At 43.8% G+C, this 14,578-nt stretch overlaps 1 long non-coding RNA gene across 2 annotated transcripts; it reads right to left on the reverse strand.

The window, feature by feature from the left end:
• Window positions 1-11,649: 11,649 nt before the first annotated feature.
• LOC133930423 (uncharacterized) lies at window positions 11,650-14,311 on the reverse strand. 2 transcript variants are annotated; one of them, XR_009911761.1, is made up of 5 exons: window positions 14,061-14,311; window positions 13,637-13,726; window positions 13,227-13,528; window positions 12,841-12,922; window positions 11,650-12,081 (listed from the first exon to the last, which is right to left on the reverse strand). It is a non-coding gene; the product is annotated as an uncharacterized LOC133930423 (long non-coding RNA). The 2 variants fall into 2 exon arrangements; XR_009911760.1 differs by lacking the exon at window positions 13,227-13,528.
• Window positions 14,312-14,578: the final 267 nt, after the last annotated feature.

Raw genomic sequence — 14,578 nt, forward strand, 5'->3', positions numbered from 1 at the left:
ATTCGAGGAGGATTCCGAAGATGAGGAGGGCTACATGTTCGATGGTCAAGGTACTTTTGACATTGTTTTGCCTTCTGTCCATATCTTGTGTAGCATCATCTAACTACTTGATGCTAAAAATATCTTCAGACGAGGACATCGACGAGGATGTCGAATTCGATCAAGCTGACGACGTCTCTGCTTCTATCTCTAGCATACCTGATCCGTACGACCACGTGTATAGCAATATACCCCCAGCCACGCACATGTTGAAGCCTATTGAAAACTGCCAATATTGCAATGCCAAGAAGTTCGAGCATGAGACAAAGGGGTCCTGCTGCTGTAATGGAAATATTAAACTATCCCCCCCAGATACACCACCCGAGCTCATGAGGCTATGGTCGAGTGTAGACGCTGATGCTAGGCACTTCCGTGACAACATTAGGTTTTTCAACGGTCATTTCTCATTCACCTTGCTTTACTGTCACCTTGTTTTACTGTCACCTTGATAGTGAGACCACTGACATGAGAAAACATGGTATTTACATGTTTCGTGCCCACGGCCAAATGTACCACAACATACGGTCGTTCGGTAGAGATGGTTCAGAACCCAAGCACCTGAAGCTTTATTTCTACGATGATGATCCCAGTCTAGAGCTTCGGTTTCGTCGCTGCCGTAAAGAGCAGTACCAGAAAGACAAGGATGTCATCAAAAAGTTGGTTGACATACTGCATGGCAACTCGTACTCTGAACAACTCCGGAGTATGGGACAGGTCGAGGACCTTGATGACTATCGTGTGACATTGAACCTTGATCATAGGTTGGACCAGAGAACATATAACGTGCCGGCCACTTCAGAGGTGGCCGCTGTTTGGGTTGAGGGGAGCGAACGCCGAAGGCCGTTTGAGAATAGCGTTATCCTACAAGGAAGAACATAGAAGTATATGGCATCCGGTCATATAATGGATGCTGTGATGCACTGTCATACCGTCTCTTCTTCCCTAGAGGCGAACTCAGTTGGCATACTGACATCCCAAAGGTTGGTGTGTCTATCGATCAGGTGAACGCGGCTCGTGCAGCTCGTAACGCTCGTGGTAATAATGATGAGGACTCAGGTTAGTGTTCTCAAAAGATGGCATTTTCACTGACAATACTTGGCACTGTACTCTCTTATGTACAACACTAGCCTCTAACGTCATATGCTCTATGCAGATTCTGGTGGCAGGCTATGTGTGTCCGTGCGGGATTACTACTGCTACAAATTCCAGATTCGGCCAGGGATATTCAACCCAATGTTGTTTGGCAAGCATCTTTTTTAGCAATTCGTGGTCGACACATACATCAAGATCGAGAGCTCGCGGCTGGACTACATATGGGCTCATCAGAAAGAGTTAAGGGCAGACCTGTACCAAGGCTTGGTGGACAGCTTGCATGCCGATGAGGGAAGAGCGGACGCTATTGGAAAATGAACTGTGCTGGCTACGTCATTTATTGGAGGTCCTCGAGATAAGAGGCGTCGATACATGGATGCTATGGCTTTAGTGCGGAAGTACAAGAAGCCGAATATCTTCCTCACAATGACATGCAACCCAAACTGGGATGAGATCACACGCGAACTCTACCCTCTCCAAATACCCAGGATTGTTCGGATCTCATTGTGTGTGTTTTTAGGGCAAAGCTAGAGGAATTAAAAAAGCAATTGCTTGAAAAGGACATTCTTGGCAAGGTGAGGGCCTATGTCTATGTGGTGGAGTTCCAGAAGAGGGGCCTACCGCATGCCCACTTCCTGCTCATCATGCAGGGGCAGTACAAGCTCACGTGTCCCGAGCAGTATGATTGTCTCATCTCAGCCGAGCTCTCGGACAAGCATAAGTATCCAGAGCTCTATAAGATGTTCATCAAGCATATGATGCATGGCCCTTGCGGTGTGCTAAACCGCGATTGCCCGTGCACAAAGGACCGTTCGTCATGCAAGAATCATTAGCCGCGTCCTTTCAACGCGACTACCTTACAGGGCAAGGACTCCTACCCAGTGTATAGGAGACGTGAAGATGGCCACTGTGCAATGGTTCGAAAACACCTATTGGACAACAGGTGGGTCATCCCTTATAACCCTTACCTTCTGCAGCTATTCAACTGTCACATCAATGTTGAGGCGTGCTCGAGTATAAAGGCTGTTAAATACCTATTCAAGTACATATACAAGGGCCATGACCGGGCCTCTGTTACTATGAGCGAGGCTGACAAGGCAAACAACAACGACAACATCGATGAGATCAGGCAGTATAGAGACGCGAGGTGGTTGACCCCTCCGGAAGCCTTGTGGAGGATATACGGCTTTGAATTGAGCAAGAACTTTCCACCTGTGATGCAGCTGCAACTTCATCTCCCAAACATGCACATGGTTTCATTTAAAGAGGGCCAAGATATCCGACAAGTGGTAAACCGTGAAGGTGCCGAGAAGTCAATGCTGACATAGTACTTTGAGACGAACATATTACATGAGCATGCTCGAGGTATCTTGTACCAGGATTTCCCCAAGTGGTATACTTGGCAGAAAGGCAAGAAAAAGAAATTCTAGCAAAGAAGGGTATGAGAAACAGGTGGACAGGTTGGTAGAATCGTGTTAGCTCATCCGGCAGAGGGGGAATGCTACTATCTCCAGGTTCTCCTAAACCACGTGTCTGGTGCCACCTCCTACGATGACCTAAGGATGGTTGACGGTGAGATCCTATCGACCTTTCGTGAAGCTGCAGAGAGAAGGGGCCTGATCAAAGCAGACAACACACTGGACGAGTGCCTTACGGAAGCCGAGTTGTTCCAAATGCCACCATTGCTCCGAAGGCTCTTTGCAACAATATTGGTATTCTGTGAGCCCAGCGACGTGCGAGGACTCTGGCACAAACACCTGGAGGCAATGTCCAAGGACGATCATTGTAATAATCTATGCACAGTCGTTGTAGAATAGATGGTTTTGATAGATATCAGGAATATGCTACAGTCAATGGAGAAGGACATAATGTCATTCCCTCTTCCCGAGATCGACGAGGCACATGATACGGCCAGCGGTGTGACAAGGGAGATCTTTGAGGAGTCCATCATCGAGCTCAACGTTGAGGATGCAACTCTGTCGGACTCCCTCAACACTGAGCAGAGGGCTGCCTACGATGAGATTCTATTTGCTGTTGACAGCGACGAGGGCGGCGTGTTCTTTGTGGATGGACCCTGAGGCACCGGGAAGACTTTTCTGTACAAGGCGTTGATCGCAATGATACGCGGGTAGAATAAGATTGCTGTGGCAACAGCTACGTCCGGTGTTGTAGCTTCCATAATGACTGGTGGAAGAACTGCGCACTCGCGCTTCAAGATACCGCTGAGTATTGACGATGGTGCGTTTTGTAGTTTCACGAAACAGAGTGGGACTGCCAAGGTTCTGAGGACAGCTTCTCTCATTATTTGGGACGAGGCTTCCATGACAAAGAGACAGGTAGTGGAGGCGCTGGACAACAGCATGCGTGATATAATGAGCTGACCAGAACTTCCGTTTGGTGGGAAGATGGTTGTGTTCGGGGGAGATTTCAGGCAGGTCCTCCCTGTTGTCCGAAAGGGGTCAAGGGCTCAGATAATTAATGCATCGCTGCGTAGGTCATACCTTTGGGATTGCATGCGTCACTTAAAGCTGGTACGTAACATGAGGGCATAGAGTGACCCGTGGTTTGCAAAATACCTATTGCGCATCGGTGGTGGCACTGAGGAGGCCAATGGTGATGGCGACGTGCGTCTTCCTGATGAGATATGCGTGCCGTATAAGGGGAGGACACTGACCTGGATAAACTTATAGATAACGTTTTTCCAATGCTTGATGATAATATGTCGGATCCAAACTACATCACCTCAAGAGCCATCTTGTCCACACAAAACGATTGTGTGGATAAGATTAATATGAAGATGATCGGTCGCTTCCGAGGGGAGGAGGTGGTGTACCATAGCTTTGATCGTGCAGAAGATGATCCCCATAACTACTACCCCCCTGAGTTTCTTAACTCACTGACACGTAACGGGCTGCCTCCACATGTTCTGAAGCTCAAGATGAACTGCCCTACCATATTACTAAGGAATATTGACCCCGCGAACGGACTTTGCAATGGGACGAGGCTGGTGGTCCGGGGGTTCCAGAGAAATGCCATCGATGCAGAGATTGTGCTGGGGCAACATGTTGGAAAGAGGGTTTTTCTGCCTCGGATTGAGCCTTCTTGGCGAGGTAAACCGCGCGACACGGTTGATAACGAACGGAGCTGTGGTGTAGTGATTGCAAGGGAGACGATATGTTCGAGTCGAAGCCTTTGGATCATCAACGTCGAGTTCTCCACCCACCGACTTATCGCTACCTATCGGAAGATCAGGCCAACATTACTCATCAACTGGTATCGGATTTTCAGGTTGCCCGTTAGGTAATTTCGTTTTCCCCTTTAGATTAGTCTGTTTTTCATTACCTAGAGTCCAGAAAAAGCCAAAAAAATTCTGTCAATTTCCGCTGCCCTAGAACCTTTGTGCCTTTGCAATTTTTGTTTTCAGTTGCGCGTTGTTGAGTTTGTGTCCGTGGTGGAGTCTTGTTGCTGGTTTTAGAGTCGTGTTCTTGGTCTTTAGTCAACGCTCCGTGCTGTTTTGATCACGCCGCTATCCCATCGCCACCATCCCCACCAACAAGTCGAGCCACCACATTACTCGATTTGCCACCGCGAGCCGCCTTGTGTTACTTTCTGCCACGCCAACCCTAGATAGGTCGCAAGCCACCTTGTATCAATTGCCCTGCCACCGCTGCCCTCCTTATTCATCGCGATCTCGCGATCCTATTGCTCGCAATACCTTCAAGAGGTCAATTTCTGCAAGAGGTGCTTTGAAAAAAACCCTAACTCGACAGGGGTTTAGTAAAACGGCCATAACTTTCTCATATGGACTCGGAATCAGGCAAATTTTTTTTTTACGGACATCTATAGAAAAAGTTACATCCGTTGCTCCCTTGCTTCGCCGAGTTCCGCCAAATTTTTTTTCCCAAATTCGGCTCGGAAGATTGAGTATTCGAGCCGCGAAGTTTCCGCATGCTTTTCAGAGAACGTGCTTGATTTTCTATAGGCCACGTCTTGCATCCGTTTGAGCTGAAAATTTCTGTGGTTATTTCTTGTGTGCTCCTAGTTCAGAAAAAAATATCAGAAAAATACGAATTTTTTTTTTCGTGATTCCTACTAGTGCTAAAAGACAAAAAAGAGGAGCACATAGAGAACACCCAGATCATTGTGCTATTTGCTGTGTATTTCTCTGATCATTCTTTTTAGCTTTATTTCAGCTGTTGTGCTAGGACTAGGGACACGTGATAGACCAGCAACTGTGATTCATACTTTGGACACTTATTTAGCTTTGCTCTTCTGATTACAGTTATTGCTAATCCTTGCTACCATATTGTGCCTTCTAAGCTCCACCTCCTTTGATCCAAACAAGTTCACTCTTGCAATCATCCCACGCTTCCAGACTCGTCACCGGTTGTTCCTCCTTGATGCGTCTGTAAGAACATTTGTAAGAGCGTGGTAAGACGCTTGAGTGTGTGTGATTCCACCTTCCATAACCTAGTAGTTGATAGGGATAATATTGTGTTGTCCTTTGTTTTCTACTAACCATGTCAGGTGATGGCTCTCCGTCGGATTTTAAGGATTGTGTGTCCAAGGAAGAACTCAACAAAGCCTTGCAGGATCATACTAGACTATTGACAGACATTAGAACAAGCATTGCTAACCTCGTCACGCGAGTCAACGACCTTGAGTTGCGACAGCCACCACAGGATGATGACCATTCACATGATGATGATGATGATACTAATAATGGTGACCAAGAAGATGGTGAGGTTTTTGTTGGGCAAGATGCGCGTGCTGAGCAACGTCCTCGTGCTGAACAATTACATCGTGACCAACAACAACGTCGTCAAGGTAATGGAGGTAATAATGTTAATCGCAATGGTCGCAATGATCCTTATTCTAAGATTAAGTTTTCAATGTCTCCTTTTGATGGTGCATATGATGCTGATGCTTATTTGAATTGGGAAATTACGGTTGATCAAAAGTATAGTTCTCATATGGTTCCTGAAATGCATAGAGTTAGACTAGCCACTTGTGAGTTCACGAATTATGCTATTATTTGGTGGAATGGTTTAGTTTCTAGTGGCTTAGAACCTGAATCATGGCCTAGACTAAAGCGTGCCATGCGCAATAGATTTATTCCTCCTGATTATACACGTGAATTGAAAAAGAAATTGCAGCGCTTAAATCAAGGTTCTAAATCTATGCATGATTACTATCAAGAGCTTCAAATTGCTATGCTTCATTGTAGTATACAAGAGGATGATGAGGATACCATAATTCGTTTTTACTCCGGGTTGAGACGTGAAATTCATGACCTTGTTGATTATAAAGATTACAATACTACCAATAGGTTGTTCCATTTTGCTATCTTGGCAGAAAAAGAACTGCAGGGTCGACAACAGGTGTAGAAATTGCGGAACAATTTTGGGAGTACATCTACTTCACGAGTACCACCAGGACAAGCAACAACATTCCCTTCTACATCTACACGATCTGCTGCCCCCTCCTCCAACACTCGGGCGCGTTCAGCAGGAGCACCACAACCATCATGTGACGTGAGTAAATCTACTATTTCGCAGGATCCAATGCCACGCTCTTCTTCAGGTGCAACTACCACGGGTCGTACAACGGGCATTGTGTGCCGTCGCTGCCAAGGTATTGGCCACGTCATGAAGGATTGCCCAAGCTAGCGAGCATACTCCGCAACAGCAGATGGTGGATATGTTAGTCATAGTGATGTCGAGGAAGAATACGCATTTGAAGCTAATCTTGCAGCCGATTATGACATGGATAGTGAGGGGGAGGAGATTAGTGGTACCGCTGCCACGGAGAGTTATGCAGCACGCACCTTCATTGTGAAGCGAGTTTTGAGTTCTCAAATGGGGCAAGCGGAGCAGCTACAACGCCATAATCTGTTCCAGACATTCCTCATTGTCAAAGATGCACGTGTTCGTACCATAATTGATGGCGGGAGTTGCAACAACCTCTTGAGCTCCGATCTTGTGAAGAATCTTTCCTTGCCAACACGTGCACATCCTCATCCATACTACATTCAGTGGTTCAATAACAGCGGTAAGGTTAAGGTAACACAATCTGCGAGAGTACATTTTTCTATTGGTTCCTATCATGATTATGCTGATCTTGATGTAGTGCCTATGCAAGCATGTTCACTTTTGTTAGGCTGTCCTTGGGAATTTGATACCGATGCTACACACCATGGTAGAAGTAATAAATACTCTCTCATGCACAAGGGAAAGAAAATCTCTTTGCTTCCGTTGACACCTGCTGAAATTGTGCAATGTGATAAAGCTTTAGCTGAAAAAGAAAAGAAAGAACGTGTTTTGGAATCTGAAAATCAGCAAGTAGCTCAATCTGTTTTTCCACCTAAGAAAGAGAAGAACACACCTAGGTCCGAAGGCATTAAGTTAAAGGGTGGTGTTATGCTTGCTACTAAATCTGACCTTGCTGAAATTCAAGATAATGATACTTTGTGCTATGCTTTAGTATGCAAAGAGGTTTTATTTTCAATTGATGATATACCTAGCTCTTTGCCTGCTGCTGTCACTAACCTTTTGCAGGAGTATAAGGATATCTTTCCAGCTGAGATACCCCTGGGGCTGCCACCATTGAGAGGGATAGAGCACCAAATAGATTTGATTCTGGGAGCGACTTTGCCAAACCGCGCTGCATATAGGACCAATCCAGAGGAGACTAAGGAAATTCAGCGACAAGTCCAAGACCTTTTGGACCGTGGGTACGTATGAGCGAGCCTTAGTCCTTGTGTTGTTCCTGTTCTTTTGGTTCCTAAGAAAGATGGTACATGGCGCATGTGTGTTGATTGTAGAGCTATTAATAATATCACAATAAGGTATCGTCACCCTATTACTAGGCTAGACGACATGCTTGATGAGTTGAGTGGTTCTATTATTTTCACGAAGATTGACTTGCGTAGTGGTTACCACCAAATAAGAATGAAATTGGGAGATGAATGGAAAACCGCTTTCAAAACTAAGTTCGGTCTATATGAGTGGTTAGTAATGCCTTTTGGTTTAACTAATGCACCTAGCACTTTCATGAGATTGATGAATGAGGTTTTACGTGCTTTTATAGGAAGATTTGTGGTGGTGTACTTTGATGATATTTTGATCCATAGCAAGTCACATGAAGAACACGTTGATCATCTACGTGCTGTTTTTACTGCTTTGAGAGAGGCACGTTTGTTTGCTAACCTTGACAAGTGCACCTTTTGCACGAATAGAGTTGCTTTTCTTGGCTATGTTGTTACTCCACAGGGAATTGAAGTGGATGAAGCTAAAATTGAAGCCATCAAGAGCTGGCCGACCCCTGTGACTATCACACAGGTGAGAAGCTTTCATGGCCTTGCAGGGTTCTATCGGTGTTTTGTGAGAGATTTCAGCATCATTACTGCCCCACTCAATGAGTTGACAAAGAAGGGTGTTCCGTTCCAATGGGGGCCAGCACAAGAACAAGCTTTTAATACGCTGAAAGAGAAGCTTACGCATGCACCTCTACTCCAACTTCCGGACTTTGGTAAGACTTTTGAGTTAGAATGTGATGCTAGCGGCATTGGAATTGGAGGAGTGCTACTACAAGGAGGTAAACCCGTTGCTTATTTTAGTGAGAAATTGAATGGGCCATCTCTGAATTACTCGACTTATGATAAGGAGTTGTATGCTTTAGTGCGAGTTTTAGAAACATGGCAATATTATCTTTGGCCCAAGGAGTTTATTATTCATTCTGATCATGAAGCTTTGAAACATATTAGAAGCCAAGCCAAACTGAACAAACGTCATGCTAAATGGGTTGAATTTATAGAGTCGTTTCCTTATATCATTAAACACAAGAAAGGTAAAGACAATGTCATTGCAGATGCGTTATCTAGACATTATACCATGCTGTCCCAACTCGATCATAAGATTTTTGGTTTAGAAACAATTAAAGGATTATATGCTACTGATTTGGACTTTAAAGATGCTTTTGAACATTGTAAAGAAGGAAGAACTTGGAATAAATATGTGTTGAATGATGGATTACTATACCGTGCTAACAGGCTATGCATCCCAGCTAGCTCTATTCGCCTATTGTTCTTGTAGGAAGCGCATGGAGATGGTTAGATGGGACATTTTGGAGTAAAGAAGACCGATGATGTACTGGCTACTCACTTCTTTTGGCCTAAGATGAGGCGCGACGTCGAACGTTACGTGGCACGCTGCACTACTTGCAATAAAGCTAAGTCTCGCTTGAACCCACATGGACTTTATATGCCTCTTCCTGTTCCTAGTGTGCCTTGGGAGGATATTTCTATGGATTTTGTTTTAGGATTGTCTAGGACCAAGAGGGGGAGGGATAGTATATTTGTTGTTGTGGATTGTTTTTAAAAAATGGCACATTTTATACCTTGTCACAAGAGCGATGATGCTACAAACATAGCTGATTTGTTTTTCAGGGAAATCATTCGCTTGCATGGAGTGCCTAACACCATTGTTTCGGATCGTGATGCAAAATTTTTGAGCCACTTTTGGAGGACACTTTGGAATAAACTTGGGACAAAACTGCTGTTTTCGACGACTTGTCACCCTCAAACCGACGGACAAACGGAGGTTGTGAACCGCACATTATCCACCATGTTGCAGGCTGTTTTGAAGAAAAATTTGAGGATGTGGGAAGAGTGTCTACCTCATATTGAGTTTGCTTACAACAGATCAGATCACTCCACCACCAAGGTAAGTCCGTTTCAGGTAGTGTATGGTTTTAACCCCCGTGCCCCTATTGATTTACTTCCTTTACCAACATCTGAGAAATTGAATTTTGATGCTAAGACACGTGCTGAATTGATTCTGAAAATGCATGAATTGACTAAGGAAAATATTGAAAAGATGAATGAGAAGTATAGAACTTATGGTAGCCAAGGTCGGAAACATATTACTTTTGAAATTGGTGATCTTGTGTGGTTACATTTGCGCAAAGATAGGTTTCCTGATTTGAGAAAGTCTAAATTACTGCCTCGAGCTGATGGTCCTTTTAAAATTGTAGAAAAGATCAATGATAATGCATATAAGCTTGAGTTACCTGCAGATTATGGGGTTAGTCCCACATTTAACATTTCAGATTTAAAGCCTTACTTGGGAGAAGAAGATGTCATTGCGTCGAGGACGACTCCAATTCAAGAGGGGGAGGATGATGGCGACATCACTCTTTCGGATACACACACACCGAGTATTCCTCCAACAATAGGTCCATTGACACGAGCTCGTGCACGTCAACTAAATCATGAGGTGAGCTCGTTCCTTAGTGTTCCTTTATATTTTGATAAGGATAGGATGCTACTGAATAATTATAATGTATTGTTACTTAGGAACACGGGAGAAGAACAGCAAGGGCGCCCAAGCCAAGGTGGAGGTCCAATCAAGTTCGAGTCCGTTTCGGAGTCCAGGACCAGCCCGCACTAAAATCGTCGCCCAGGACGCATACGGACTCCGTTTTCAACGTTCTACACATGGTTGGAAAGCTAAGGAGATAAACTTTCCAACGGGACTGGTCCCATGTCCAAATTCTTTCTGAGTCAACAGAAATCGTCGAAACAAGTGGACATCCAGAATCTATCAGGGTGTTGCGCCACCATCTTTTGGGCCGTTGGGCCATGTAACGTGTTGGAGTCCATTAGGGATGCGTCCAGGGGTCCTTGGTCGACCCTAGTCTTTTATATATAGTAGCCGCCGCCCTAATTAGGGTTGGATTTTGCTTAGATATTGATCTACACACAGTTGTGAGATTTTCGCTCTTGTTCCGGACCGACTAGGCCGCCGCAAGTGTTTGTGGAACCCTGACTTCGAGTGCTTGAATTCTATTCGCAATATTTCAGATTGCATCTTCTACGTTCTTGCTTGTGTTCTCGGTATGCTTGCAGGGATTGAGCCTTCTTGGCGAGGTTAACCGCGCGACACGGTTGATAACCAACGAAGCTGTGGTGTAGTGATTGCAAGGGAGGCGATCTGTTCGAGTCGAAGCCTTTGGATCATCAACGTCGAGTTCTTCACCCACCGACTTATCGCTACCTATCGGAAGATCAGGCCAACATTACTCATCATTTACCACACATGATAGGGTTTGCTTAGCTATCGGAAAATTGTTATACAAATGTTTTTTTGTCCTGTTTTGATGCTGGTAGTATGCAAGAGAGTATTTTTTTTTCCGATCCGCAAAGAAGACTTTGCAAAGGCAAGCTTCTGACCAAGTGTTACTGAATATTAAGTATTAACCACTAAGTCTTGGATCTCTGCTAGATCATCATTGTTTTGTAACACCTTGCTTACAGAGAGGAGCATTACCCATATATCCTAATAAGGACGGTCTAAGCTTTGTTCCACTCTCATTGGAACTTCCTTTAACCCCGCAACTGCAAGAAGTTAATCTGCTCATCCACAAAGTAACTGATGAGATCATCAAGATTAATCCAGAATACTCCACTGATTTTCCGAAAGGGATTTCTTTTTCTTCTGGAATGCCTGAAATCATAAGTTTAATCACTAAACTCAACTAAGATTTGCACAAAGTAATTTCATAGATGTACATGTGAATTTTTGTCTAATGCCTAGCCAAGTAATTCTGTTATACCAATTGGTGTTTGTAATATTCTATTGTTACTTTTGCTCTGATTTATTCATACACGATTTCTGACAAGCTATCTCTACCCTACCAAGTTTTGATAATCAAAAGACTGATACTAGGCTATTGGAGCAATTCAGCTTTCTAATATTTTTTCAAGGGCAATGTTAATTCCCAGTTCATCATGATGCTGTGAAGCAGCTCGTACTCCATCGGGCCAACTTTTTGTGCATTGGCCAATCTGGTGCAACAATTTACTTTGCCTTGTGATGGGGATCACTTATCGTCCACAATCCTCCAAGAGGGTGCAAGCCACACCATCCGTTCAGCATGAACTTGATCAGCCTGAAACAAGCACATTCTTGTCAAATAGGCAAGCCAGAATTTCTTGCTCTTTTTATTTTCGGTAGTTGTTTGCTTGTGGATATATATGGAAATTGACAATGAAATTGATGTCAGGTGATGGAAACGTTATGATCTCATAATTACATATGTACAACGGCCTATGTCATTCGTACTTACTTTTGCTTGCCATGCAGGTCATTGGAGCTCTATTAGGTTCAGATGGAGCACATCTTCCAGACTTGTTGGAAGGTGTGTGCTCTGGTGATGTCCAAATCACACATGCAGCAAGACAACTTCGGCACTCGCTACATGCGATTTATTCTCAGCGACAGAATAGTATGTCATGCGCATTAACTCTCTGTCTTGCTATATACTCAACAATTTAATTCTGTGTCACCACATGAAAATTGTATTTTATGATGAAGTGCCTTGCTACAGAGCTAATATGCTATCTAATCAGCTACTCATTATTGCGTTTTCCTGTTTTTGAAGAAAAATTGAAACAATATATCTCAAAAATAAGACATCAATTACGTGGAACGCAAACTATCCGCTTAAGCCTTAACGAGTATCCATACCTTATTTTCCAATGCTTATAGCTTTACAGATTTTCGTCTAATTCAGAATTCCAATAACCAATATGTTCTATTTGAATTGTCTCGGATCCAATTATATGACTTATCACATGGCAATATTCATTTCGTGCAATGCTTTCTAATTTGTTTGATAAATAAATAAAACTTGATTTTTGGTACAAACCTGAGTGAAATAAAGTGATTGAGATGCTTATGAGACGGTGCTGCTGCTGCTGTCCCTTCTTCTTTGTTGCTCATTTCTTCCTCTTTTGTAGCCAAAAAAATAAAAACAATATTAGTATGCTCGCTGGAAAGAAGAGCTTTTTCCAGCCATGCAACTGAATTACAACTTTAATGTAGTCGGCCAAAAATAGCTTTTTGTAAAATTAACAATAAACAGGTAGGAAGATAAAAAAGTGGATTATTGTCTACTGAGATGGATAGAAAGTATATATATATATATATATATATATATATATATATATATATATATATATATATATATATATATATATATATATATATATATATATATATATATATATATATATATATATATCAGAGTAGTACATGACATTACAAACCACCATGGAAGAATTTGAGGATGTTTCCAATTTGCGCATTGCAAGTTTTTTCTTCTATGCTGGACTGCATGTGCAAACCTTACCACCATGTTATTTGGCTATCCTATGTAATAAGATTCTATTATCATGACGATTTGTTATCTCTTGTATCATCGGGACTTTTCATTGTTGTGTTAGGTCGGCAAGGTTTCTTTTCCTACTTTGTTAAACCTGCAATAATTATGTAGAAACTATATAAATGGGAGAGGTCGGCAAGGTTCACACTTTGGGACGGTTTTGTAAACAGATCTGCAACAGTAAGCCAGAAAAGTATGAATATATAAGAAAAAACACATATTAACTATGAGAATTGCTTATGATTAACTATTGGAAAGGATCTTTGGAAAATATCCTAACCTCGGTGATTTCAGTTTCACTTCGTCCAACCCATTCCTCTGCAGGAGCAAAGACTAACTCCAGCATTGAACGGTTTAGATCATAATATTCCTGTAAACAGTTGCAAAAGAAAATTGTTGAGCGTGCATTCATGTCTTTAGCTCCCTGGCGTATCTTGATTCATGAAACATGTCTTGGTTTTCTGAACTATCATTATCATCAAATATGTAGCAGCTCTTCTTTATTCCAAGTTCCAACCTAATCTTTGAACCTAATCTAAATACAAATTCCAACCTAATCTTTGAACAAAAATCTAAAAGGAGAGAAGGGTGAAGAGTCCTGAAGAGCCCAAACGGAGACACATCCCAAGATACCAGATCGAGGAACATGTTCCCAGGACCCGTCGGACCCAGGGTCGCTGACGAAGCGGAAGAGGTGGGGGTACCTCGGGACCAACGAGACCAGGAAGTCCGAGAGGCCGAAGTTGCGCTTGGCGGATGCGATCTTGGTGACGGGCAGAGAGCGGGAGGAAGAGATCAGGAGAAGCTTGGCGAGCCTAGAGGCGAGGAGCGGAGCGTTTAGTTCGTTGATGCGAGAGGCGAAGGCGAGGAGCTGGGGAGAAGGGGAGGTGACGGGCTCGGGGGAGGGGAAACGTTGGGCCAAAAGCTGACAGCATCACGCGATTTGTTAGGCCGAAGCTATTAAAGCATCCACGTGACCCAACAGCCCATCGTCGGCTATAAAATATCCTGCCGCTACCGCCACGCTCCCAGATCGTGTGCTCGTCTTCACGATAGCGTCGCGCTCGCGATGCCACTGGCCACAGAATGCATCGAGCTCACGCTGCCGTTGGCCACAGATCGCGTCGTGCTCGCGCTGCCGCTGGCCACAAATCGCGTCGCCGGCTACGCTCTCCAACTGCAAGACTGTAAGAAAAGGCACGTCCGCACGTGGATGCTTTGA

Source organism: Phragmites australis, chromosome 10 (assembly GCF_958298935.1).
Source record: "Phragmites australis chromosome 10, lpPhrAust1.1, whole genome shotgun sequence".
In the NCBI taxonomy this organism is placed as follows: Eukaryota; Viridiplantae; Streptophyta; class Magnoliopsida; order Poales; family Poaceae; genus Phragmites; species Phragmites australis.